General features: G+C 39.4%; 1 long non-coding RNA gene and 3 pseudogenes across 1 annotated transcript; all 4 read right to left on the bottom strand.

Moving 5' to 3' along the window:
- Window positions 1-9602, bottom strand: part of LOC138055829 (ezrin-like) — a 10006-nt pseudogene extending 404 nt beyond the window's left edge.
- On the bottom strand, window positions 724-1745 carry LOC138056714 (piggyBac transposable element-derived protein 4-like; annotated as a pseudogene).
- LOC138057585 (piggyBac transposable element-derived protein 4-like) lies at window positions 1769-2480 on the bottom strand (annotated as a pseudogene).
- Window positions 9603-9715: 113 nt separating the features above from the next.
- On the bottom strand, window positions 9716-10493 carry LOC138056718 (uncharacterized). The gene is made up of 3 exons (XR_011133521.1): window positions 10391-10493; window positions 9945-10035; window positions 9716-9801 (listed from the first exon to the last, which is right to left on the bottom strand). It is a non-coding gene; the product is annotated as an uncharacterized lncRNA (long non-coding RNA).
- Window positions 10494-12500: the final 2007 nt, after the last annotated feature.

Here is a 12500-nt window from a genome sequence, read left to right as displayed (position 1 = left end):
AAAAGAAAAGACAAAAAAGATGACTTACTTTCAACCTCTCTCTCTTTAGTCAAGGTGCTACTTCATGATGATAATTAACAGAGATAGCCATAGCATTCGCACAACTGGCATCTCGAAACATTCAGCCTTTGCTAACACTCTTCTCACATCACCTTATGGGATGCTGATCTTAAGAAAGTAGGTTCTTTTGGGTTGATGATCCTGCATTGTAATAATTATTAGCAACTTTGGTTATGTTGTTTATGATAGTTGAATAAGCACATACAGTGCTGTTTTAACCCTTTAAGCCCCACAGGAAACTGAGGAAACATGACCCCCTATTCCCGGGACCTACTTTGCACTTCATGGCCTAATTTCAATTTTTCAACCATGTCTGATGAAATGCCTTATATCTCAAAAAAAACTACAAAGCAGACGCAAAAAAACACTTAAGACAAAAATGTTCAGCAAGAAATAAACTTTAATTCTAGACAAATATCACACCACATGGTGAACTATAACATGAATTAGAGCAAGCTAAAGATTTCAAAACTGCTGAAAACGCTCCTGTTTACACTCAAATTTAGAATGTCTTGGAAATAAGAAAGCCAAAAAGACTCATTTTCTGAATGAAATGCACAACAGAACTTGCAATTTTAAGAACTATCCTATATACATTACAATAAATTTCAAATGTGATAAGTCCAGAATTTTCGAGCGATTTTTCGAAGTAAAAACTTTGAATTTGAATTTCGCGCTCTTGTGACGCATTAGCTCAGGTCATCGATGTGATTCGGGAAACATGCCAAACAAACACGCTTGTTACACTGCTGGCAGCCCATTCTGCAAAAAGTTTTCTGATTTCGCTTCAGGCAGCGTTTGCATCGCCCTTTTCCAAAGGGAACAGGCCAGTGGCTTCCTTCTACTTGATCAGAAGCTACAGTTCTTGCTCGGTTACTGAAATCGCCGATCAGATCGTTGGCAAGTTCAACTCTGAAGTCAAGTTGAGTTCTTGATGGGTGGTTCACGGCCTTTTTCTCCAAAATAAACGCATTTACCACACTGACATCGACACAGAACCAGAAAAGATAACGCCACCATTTTCTTGACTTTTTTCCGACGGCATAATACCCGCGCATCTGGTCATGTAGGTCGACACCTCCCATGTTCTTGTTGTAGCTCTTTACAACAGGGGCACTTCGTACTGGAAATAACAGTCCCATCGCGTTGTTTGCGGTTCACTGTTTCATTTCCAACTGGATTGCTTTGGGAGCTCAAAAAATGAACAAGTCTTTTGTCTTTCCACACAGTTGCCACGAGGTTGTTTTTTACGCGAAAAAAATCGAACTCTCCTTGCCTCAAGCGTTTCACTTGCGCATTGTTCGCTGCAAGTTCTTTCGGAAAGTCTTTCCTGTTTGCTCGCGTCGTTCCACACAGATAAAATGTTGTCCTGCAGCAGATCTTCTGCAAGTTTAACGCTTGTGAAAAAATTGTCACAATAAACATGATGATTTTTCCCTGTAATGTTTCGAGTTAAGTTATAAACAACACGATACCCCAAGTTGTGTTCAGTAATGCCATCTTGTCTCTTCCCTGTGTAAACTTCGAAATTGTAAACATAGCCGCTAGACGCCTCGGCTATTTCCCCACACTTTAATCCCTCGCTTGACTGGCTTCATTGGCATGTATTGCTTCATTCCAAGACGTCCTTTGAACTTTACCATCGCTTCATCGACAGACAAATTTTTATCAGGTCTTAGTTCCATTTTACAACATTCAACAACGCGATCTAGAACGGCCGCCGAACTTTGAAAAGCTTGTCGCGTGCAGGATTTTCACGAGGGACTTGATTCGCGTTGTTATTGACATGCAGATGTTGTGATAATTTGTCGAATCGATTTCTTGACATGACTTTTTGGACTGCCGTAACTCTAATAAGAGGATCGCTGCTCCAATAAAGGCGAGTGGCAGGCAACTGCTTTATTCCAAACAGCACGTGCAGTCCAAGGAACGCTTTCACTTCGGCGAGAGTTGTGTCAAACCATTCTGGGTCTGGTTTCACAGCAATACATTCCCGTGCGTAACGATTCGTTTTTCAAGGACGATTTGCTCAATAAGTTCTTCTGGGAACATCAAATAAAAAAAAATCAATCGCTGTTCCATCCCTCTGCAACGCCAGAAGTAGGGCCAGTAGCGGCAGTAAATGGTGCAACGTCTACGGGATGTTCGTCCTCATTCCATGTCTCTTCTTCGTCAGAGTCTGTTAGGTCTGAGAGATCGTCGGTTGCAACAGAAGACACAGAAATGTCTGACTCTAAGTCGCTTTGATGTCTAGCTTCAAATCTAGCTTGCCTCCATTCTGCAATAGCTTCTCGATCTTCCTCTTCGAATCCTAAAAACACACCGTCGTCACTTTCGTCTTCGCTCATCGCCGCCATAGTTTTCGATTGAAATTTTGAGACTGATGCTAAGTGAAAACCTATGACATAATTCACATCAAATGAAAGCTTAACCCTTTTCTATTGGTTCAAAAACAATAGAGCTTCATAGCAACGCTAAAACATCACTTTTCATTGGTTACACATGTACGTGGGTCTCAGAGTGCCATATGGCACTATCGGGAATAAGATGCAGTCACGCAAGAGTGCCATATGGCACTATCGGGGCTTAAAGGGTTAAGTGCCCAACCCCAACATCCAATAAATTTCACAAAGTTCAGAGGAAGGCGCTTGCCCAACCATGGATAAACAATAATACAAACTGATTTCTATAATCTTCACATTCTGGTCTCTTTTAAGCGAAGAAAGAAGAAAAAATTATATCTGCATTTTTTACAGACTTACATAAACTGACTTCATGCATATATAAAACGGGACACTGAAGCATTATATACATCGCCTAATACATCACCTTACCATGTACATGATATTTCTGTGGAATTTTTATTTTGCGGATTAAAATGCAAAATAAAAGTGCTACACCATATTCAAGTTTTGTTGGTTGGCGACCGAACATTACATATCAATTACCGGCAAAAAAACGCCCGTTGAATCTTGTGAGAATATTTCCAAATGGGCATGGCAGGCAGGATGATGAGAGCTGTCAATCTGTCACTGGGGTTCCAAAATGCAATATGAAAGCATTGCAGTCTCTCTTTTCATTCTAACAAATGCCCGTGGTATTTGCAACCTGCAGTTTTGGCCATTTTGAAGTGTTTATTCAAATTCAACGATTTAGAGCAAAAGAGAGACTGCTTGCAGTCTACAGAAGCAATAATATTAATTTGCAGAATTTGTTTGGTACCGGTGTAACTTCAAACTCCACTAGGAATTCTCTTAACTCGTATTTTCCATCTATATCCCAGAAATTTACAGCTCCCACTGAAGCAGGAAGGGGAAATTTGCGGGGCAGTTGTGAATTTTTGAGAACACTTTTCAAACTTAAATTTAGTGAAAGTCAATGTATTAATTTCTATCAGCACTCCTTTGAATCAATTGTGAAAGTTGCATGACCATTTACAACAGCCATCACTGGCAGGAGCAAAGATGTGCCTGTTCAACAAAGACATTAGAAAAACCTCATTTTACAAGCAACGTGAAATAAAATGAGTCTGCAGCAAAAAACACATCAACAACATTCAGTTAGCGAAAATACATTATGTGTCCCGTATTACAGTTCACAAACACTTTTAGAATGACGTTCTTGTCTTCTGATATGATACTTTTCGATTCGGTGTCATTTTGTGAAAAGAAATTTATCATTTCTGCTGTTGCACAACTTGCCTGGGTTTGCCCAAAAATTTGAACTTTCATCACCTCGCTTAAGGACGTTCGCGCCAATTGTTTCTGCGCATCCTTACTACGCACGCAAATGCACTCGCCACGTCATACACGAGCGCGCGCTAAGAAATAAAATGAGAAATGACAGGGCAAAAGGCCATTGCTATAGCTTTGCCTGGATTTAACGGTCTTGGACGGTCGGTGACCCCTATTTTTCTTTCCAGAAACGGATTTTATTTACAATTATCTCCACGTTGTCAAAAATGAACAAAAAATCAATGTGGGAAGTTTAAAAAATTTCAAGATTTCTGCTCACGGGACATCAAAGGCACGTGAAACTGTGGTCGCTAAATGCGAACTTGATCTTTAAGGAACCTCACCAGTTGACTAAATTCACTTAATAAGTCCACTTAAAGAATATTGGCAAAAGAGGATTTCACTTCAAAGATTTAATTGCTATATATTTGGGTTTACAGACACTGGCCTCATTCGCTAAGGAAGGTCGATTTTTGTCACATTTTGGGTGTTTTTCCGGGCATGTTTTCTCATCTTACAGTGGTAAAAAAATTTTCGCGCGAACGTCCTTAAAAGAAAAATGAAGCTATGGGGCACATTTGTGGCGTAATTTAGCTGCAATTTTACATGCACGACGCCATTCCCTCGATCATTTGCAATTTTTCAGCAGTTTCTTTACACACAAGTATTCCAGGCCAATATTTGTTTTCTTAAAACAGCTGGCAAAACAAAACAGTGAAACGACTTTGCTATTAAAATTTGCAAATTGCGACTAAATTTTTGTACATGGTGCAAAATTTGCGACTGGATTTCAAACCCTGCTTTTTTTGTTACACAGGTACAGTTGAACATGGGCTAATGGATCAAACGTTAACTTAAGGTTCAGGGCTCGAAATTGCGACCAATACAGTCGCATTTGCGACTAAATTTTTTCCTTTGCGACCAAAAAATCTGGAGAAGTCGCAAATTTGCGACTTGTTGTCACCTTCGCTCTTTCGAAACAAAAGGGTTAGCAGTTGCCACTTTACTTTGCTACTTTTGCTAAAAAATAAATAAATAAATGACAAAACTATTTTGTTCTCGCTGTGAATTTTTCTCTGAAGATAGCGTAATTGTAGAGCAATTTAGCAGCGATGTTACGTCCATTCCTTCGATCATTCACAATTTTCAGCGGTTTCTTTACACACAAGTATTGCGGGCTCATATTTCTTTGCTAAACCGCTGACAACACAATGCAGCGCGGCAATTTTTTATGACTAAAATTTGCAAAATTGCGACTAAATTTTCGTATCTTGTCGCAAAATGCAGCTCGATTTTTTCGTTAATTTCGAGCCCTGCGGTTGTTCTGTTTTATTACACATTATGTGATTTGTTAACACTAAAAGCATGACCAGTTGAACTATTAAAATGTTGCCACAATATATTCTGTAAAGCTGATCACACAGTCATAATAATTGGCACACTGGAACATTCATCCAAGCAGAACTTATAAAGCAAAGTCAAAGGATACATGGACAGCACTTACTTGTCATTTTTTTCATAGATGTTTAACCCCCCAGTGCATCTACACCAAGGTAAAGAGCAGTGCCTTTCTTGTTCTTAATTTCAAAATACTGCACTCCATACATTTCTAAATCTTGAGCAACTTTCAGATACTCCTCTATTGCCTCCTCTCTACCAAAAAAAAATTATGAAAGCAAATCAGAAGTTTTTGACTGGCTTGTTGATAATTTGGGAGGCACGGTGGCCTCATGGTTCGTCGTGTGCTCAACTCCGGATTGAGTGGTCCAGGTTCGGGTCCTGGCCGGGGACATAGTGTTGTGTTCTTGGGCGAGACACTTTACTCTCATGGTGCCTCTCTCCACCCAGGTGTATAAATGGGGTACCGGTGAATCCAATGCTGGGGGTAACCCTGTGATGGACTGGCATCCCATCCAGGGGGGAGTAGAAATACTCCTAGTCGCTCCATGCTACAGAAACCAGAGATAAGCGCCGCCCTGATGGGCCTTCTAGGTTTGTAGCAGACTTTACCTACCTACCTACCTTGTTGATAATTTGAAAGACTTTGAAAGATTTAGTAGTAAAAATCAGTCCATACTATACCTGGACAGACTGCCATGTTTACCCCAATATTCTTCAATCCTAGAACACATCGCTTCATCCATGAGCCTAGAAAGGGAATAAGTACTTTTGTTGAAACATTTTTGAAAGGCAATGAACTTACATCAAAGATAAACATTTCACTTACCTGTCAGGAACCACACGCACTGTTTTCCAATCAACATTTGAATTTTTCACCTTTTTCTCCCTTTTTAACTTGTAACTGAAACCAACAACAAGAGCTTTCACAAAATAAGAATTTGGAATAATTAACAGAGGTGGACCCATTAAAAAATAGGCATGCATTGCGTACATATGGGTAGTGCAGTGGGCTGGTGTACTGTTTATTGTGTTATTCAATGTTGTTGTCATTTTTGCATTTCTATTACGAACAGTCTTATGTTTTCACTTGAGTAGGCCCTATTGTAGGGTTGGTACCTGGAAGGGAGACCATTGGGAAATCTTTGCAAACAAAGATATCTCATCTTTTTTTTTTTTGTTCACTTTATTTCTTCTATGTATTTGGTTGTTAAAGGCTTTTCTGTAACTTGTTTTTGCATTTTTGATGAATGGCGATGGAGTCCCCAAACAGTGCCGTTACTAAGCAGGTGTTGACTCACGAAGCCTGGGAGGCATGATTACCCCTTTTATCACATCAGGGCAAGATTACTAAATGTTGACTGGCTGAGACAGGGGGAATTTTTCCTTATCACGAGGGCACTTTTGGTAACCAAGAGGGCATGATTACTTGATCCCAACTGGTTAACAGTTGCTTATCCAGAGCAAGGGAAGTTACACGAGAATCTTCCAGATTTAACTACTATTTTGTCCACATTTAAAAATAAATTTCAAGGGCTATTTCTGTTCACAGCAACGATTTATTGAATTGAACTTTAACGGAATGGGAGATTGTTGATTATCCTTTGTCGCAGCACTGTACGAGCTTTTCCTCCATAATGTTGCCCTTTACGTGATAACATGTAATCGCAATGTGCCCTTGTGCAATTAAGGATTAAGTTCAGTTGTATTTTTAAAGCTTTTCAAATTGCCCCAGCTGCTTCATGACTCAGGCAATTTTTAGAAAACTTTGAAAATACGCTTGAAATTAATCCTTTATTGCCCTTGGGCCCATGCAATTACATATACTTTTTTTTTTCACCATTTATTTTGTTGTCCAATGTTACTGTCATTTTCCTGCAAGCCCTTACATAACCGATTTAAATATAAATTGATGCAATAGTATCTACCAAAGTTAAGCCTGTTTGGGTGGAATTAATACTTGGATGACAGACCACAGCAAAAAAATCCCAGTGACAAAGACATCAAATCTCTTTTTTTTTTCTATAACTATGTTTTCTTTTCGCTTGATTTCTTTTTTGTATTTGGTTAATCACGGCCTTTTTTCGAATCTTCTTTTATTCTGTTTGGAAAAAATAGTGATGGAATCCCCAAAGTATGCAGTAACGCTAAGCAGGTGTTGACTCATAGAGCCCACAAGCCCCTGAGCACTTACTCTTTCCGAACCAGTTCCAGAAGCTTTCGAATTCCCTGCTTCTGATTGGCCACAAAAAAAATCAGCATAGAACAGAAGCCAGGTTACTCTGATCTTTTCTTACACAAAGTATTTTTCCTTATCGATCGGCTTAGTTGCGCAGCACATTCAACGGGGAAAGTTTCTTGAGGAAAGTTTCAGAAGAACAAAACGTTAAATGAAGCCGGAAAAATTAAAAGCTTTTAATTAGCACGACTGCAAGCAACAAACACTATTCGATAATGTTTATGGAGGATCTTTTGAAGGTATCGTAAATTTTTACTGCTGATACACAATGCACAACTTTCACTTTCTGCACCTTTACTCACTAACTTGTCTAGTACAAAACACCATACTTATAGTTCTTATATAATGCTTGCGTTATATAAATACTGAGGAGAGCAGCAATATTTTAAGGCATTGTGTACTACACAAAAAAAGTTCTTCTTTCAAAATATTAAAAATATCTCTTCAGGTTAGTCCATTTGAAGGCCTTCAGGTCTTCGAGTGAAGTTGAGCATAATTAGAATTTTCTGGGTTGACAAGCTTTCTGCATTCCTTTTCCAACTTCAGACAGGTTTGACCCACCAATGATTTCTGTAATTTTTTGGCCTTAATTGTCATGCAGTATGATGGTGATAATGGCTTGGAAAGAGAGATGCCAAGGCTTTGAATACCATGTGGAAGTTCCCTTACAGTTGTTTTTGATTTGTAATGCACTATCACTTCCAAGAAGCATAAAAATAAGCAATGAAGTGCTATATTACAAGGATAATATGCCAATGTTATAAAATGAGCTACTATTATAGGATGCTATTGCTACATGTTACTTTGAGGGCCCTGAAACAGCCCCAATAAGTGCTCCTTTCTCAAGCATGTGCATGTCAATTTTAAGCCTCTGGGCTGTACAGCAAGTGTTGATACTGAAGTTCTTGTCATTTAAGTGTTCTCCAATCGAGTCACAAATTTTCTTTCAATCTGAAGATAGCGTAATTTTCAGCGGTTTCTTTACACACAAGTATTGTGGGCTCATATTTTGTTTTGCTGAACGGCTGAGAACACAATGGAGAGTCACGATTTTGCAACTGGATTTTTTCCTGTAATTTCAAGCCATGCATGTCCCAATCCAGGTGTAGGGATGGTGCAATGGTGACAGCACACGCCTCCCACCAATGTGGCCCGGGTTCGACTCCCAGACTTGGAGTCATATGTGGGTTGAGTTTGTTGGTTCTCTACTCTGCACCGAGATGTTTTCTCCGGGTACTCCGGTTTCCCCTCTCCTCAAAAACCAAAATTTGATTTGATTTGCGTTAACTTGTTAATTTCAATTTACAGTGTCCCCGATTAGTGCTCTACGGGGCTAGAAGATTAGACACTTAAATAAAGTTCCAAAAAAAAAGGGGGGGGGGGGGGGGGGGGGGGGGGGAACTTAAAAGGGAAAAAAAAAAAAAGGGGGAAAAAAAAAAAGAAAAAGGGGGGGGGGGAAGGAGAGGAAAGAAAAAAAAAAAAAAAAAAAAAAAAAAGGAAAAAAAAACTGATGGAAAAAAAAAGGGGGAAAAGTAATATCCTGTATAAGTTCTTCAGCAACATCTTCGGGGAAAAAAACTTAGCTCGGAACTTAAAATTAAGAGGGTTCTCTTTTTTCACATCCTGACTTTGAACCTGACAAGGTATAGAAAAGCAAAATATTGTTATGTATTTACATGCAAATTCAAATGAGGTATGGAGTTAAGTTTCATTTTCACCTAACCAGAGAAAAAAAAGTCATTTTTAAATGCTAACATAGTTGGAAGCAAATTTGGATTCTCATGTAATGCAGTATATTGAGATCAGTCTCAATCTCAATAGAGGTAAAATACGCATTTGCACTTTTTTTTGTGTTATTCAAATGTGCCTTTCCCTGGAGTAAAACAACTCTTTGTTTCCTTGGCCAAACAAATTGCTAATCCAATTTTACTGGATTAATGACAATTTTAAAAACTCACTGAAAAACAATCACATGGCTATAAGGGAAAGGAAGTGAATCAGGTTTTTTCCCCTTAGGATTAACCAATTATTTGGAGCAGTCTAAAGAATGTTACGTCTGAAGGACAACCAAACCTTCTTGTTTAGCTTCAGCCAAGTAGGAAAGCCCTTGTTGTCCGTGTACTCCAGCCCGAAGAACAAATTTCACGCAGTCCGATTGTCTTCACAACAACCTACGTACACAAGAGTTAGAAATATGCGTTCAATGACGCTCCAGTTCCTCTCTTCTCGTGGAAATTTGAGTGGCAACAGCAGCACGATGTCTCTATCGACGAAGAATGTAAATACCTGATCAAATAGTTGCTTTCCAGTGGTGCTTGGCTGGATTGCAAACTCGAGCTCGGCATCCACAGTTGAAACGCGAACATTTAGCTACATAAAAAAACAATCGCTCTTAATCCGTTAAATATGGACGAAAGATATTTTTAAAGCTTTTCTTCGAATATAGCTTACAACTGTAAACTTGTGCAACGCTCCACTAAATTTAACGCCGGTTGAAACAAATTCAAACTTACCATTTTAGGCATCTTGAATAACTTTTTATGATTTCCCACTACAGAAAAAACTATCAAACACAAAACCTAGGAAAAGTCTTCTCCGATGTTTCTGAGAAAAAAAAAAGAGTAAAAAATATATTAGAACAAACAATCCAGCCAATACACTAATTTAGTAGTCACGCTTTCAAATATTTCTTTAAAACGTGATTGGAAAAGGCGTCAAAATTAATATTGAATGTAACAATAAAATCTGAGATTTTTTTGTAAAAATCTGGTCAGCTTATCTGTACAGGAAACAAAGTACAAATGCAGTTCATTAAAGTTATAAGTCATGCATAGTCCCAGATACCCGTACCGAATCGTCAGTTTCAAAATACAAGGTACAACTGCCTAAGTAACTAACCAAAAAAAGCTCCAAGATAATGCATTAAGTTCTTAACGGGCGTGAGTTCAATCTCTCTTACCTCTCAGAACAAGTTAAAGCTGAAATACCGTTGAAACAAGACCGAATTTACTCGAGACTTTCACCACGGATGGGCGTAACTTCTGGGAACCTCGACCGAAAAGCAATACATTGAATCCCCTCTGGAACAAAATCAGTGCACAGCGTTCTATTTCCGGGACTCTAAAAATTCCCAGTCCCCTGCGTGTGCGTAGCACATCCAAATTTTATTTACCCAGCTGTATACCAGAATAACATTTCCAAAAAATCAACGGCTTCTTGTTACCGAAAACATACAATACTACAAACTTTTTGTCGTTTTTTTGTTTACGTGAGTGTGCAATCGGTAATCGGCGCGAAAGTCCGAACTCCGCAGCATGTTTGCTCTTTTTTCTCGTTCCTAACCCGGAAACACGTGATAATGAAATGGTATATGAAATGAATCATTTATGAACTGCGGATATGAAATCAAGAAGAAGCTATGATCTTCGCAGTTATGAACGCAATTTTTACAATTCACCCCGTTGAAAGTCCTTTTTTTTTCAGGCTTCTCTACGCAATTGTAAAAATTGCGTTCACAACTGCGAAGATCATAGCTTCACTTGACTTTTTGTTGCCAATAACCATTTGTTGTCTGCAGCCAAAGGAAAGGAAGGGAAAGGAAAGGAACTTTATTTAAGTGTCTAGTCGTTCTAGCGCTGGAGCGCTAATTGGGGACACTGTAAACTGAAATGAGCAATGCAATGAAAGTAAATCAGTCAAATGTTGGTTTTTGAGGAGAGGGGAAACTGGAGTGCCCGGAGAAAACCTCTCGGTGCAGAGTAGAGAACCAACAAACTCAACCCACATATGACGCCGAGTCTGGGAATCGAACCCGGGCCACATTGGTGGGAGGCGAGTGCTCTCACCCACTTCGCCATCCCTGCACCCAAGGATGGAGAGGATGGAAATGGATTGAAACTTGAAAAAATTGGCCTGTGTTTTCAAGTTTGGAGACAGTGTCTTCAAAAAGTTGTCAAAAAATAAATATGAATAGCTCTTTGGGCAATAAATATATGTTATTCACCGGCCGGGAGGTCCGTATTGGGAAAAGCTGTGCCCGAGGTCTCGAGTACTGCCCGAGGCCGCAGGCCGAGGGCCGTACTCGAGACAGAGGGCACAGTTTTTCCAATACGGACCGACCAAGGCCGGTGAATAACATTTTTATTTATTCCTAAATTATATTTTTAGAAGGTAGGTTTTTGACACTATATTCAGAAAAGCAGGGAAGTACAGTGAGGGCCTTAGTGGATGCAACTGTCGAGGCTGGCCTCGCGCACTTTGCTAGTAAAATGAGGGAAAAGTTTGGAGCCAGAGATCATGAGGACATCGAGGCAGGAGAGAATGACAGTGCCGTGTAATGTGTGTGTATGCATGGGTCTGCCTGATGTGCAACCCAGCGAGCCATGCAACTTTTGCATTCAAGTCTAAGCCTCCATTTCAAATAGCGCTGATAAACATTTAAGTCTAAGCACCCATTTTAAAACGGTTAGCTTTCAATAACTGTGTGACTCGCATGCTGACTCGCAGTCATGGCTCGCATGGCTCGCAGCCATGACTCGCATAGCTCGCTGGCTTGCACATTAGTAAAACTCCATGCATATTGGTTGCAAGATTTATTAATCCCTATGCTATTTTCCATTTGACTAACAAGTAAATTGACAAAATATAGATTAGTGCATATTATAGTGTGAAGCATCATTCCCACACAAATACTTGTTTTCACTCTGGGACGAGAAACTTCACTCTGGTATAGACCATATTCATAAATGGCACCCAATGGTTAGGGCCCGAGTGCTTAGTGCCTGTGCCTTGAGATGCAGAGATCCTGGGTTCAAGACCGCGTTCTGACCACTCACTGAATTTTTTTCAGGTCAGGTGCACTTGTAAAATAGCCAACTGGTTTGGCTCCCGCCAGTTGGGATTTAACAAAATTATTGTATACCGGTATGTTAAATGCTCCGATATATTAGCTACTAGCTACTCTGAAATCCGAGGGTAAACAAAGTATTATTATTATTATTATTATTATTATTATTATTATTATTATTTTCTCTTCGTCTAATGAGACCAACTAGCCTTGCTCTAAAGCA

The sequence above is a fragment of the Montipora capricornis genome, chromosome 7 (genome assembly GCF_036669925.1).
Source record: "Montipora capricornis isolate CH-2021 chromosome 7, ASM3666992v2, whole genome shotgun sequence".
Classification (NCBI taxonomy): domain Eukaryota; kingdom Metazoa; phylum Cnidaria; class Anthozoa; order Scleractinia; family Acroporidae; genus Montipora; species Montipora capricornis.
Note: the sequence above shows the minus strand (reverse complement) of the source record. Positions and strands in the feature narration are given on the sequence as shown.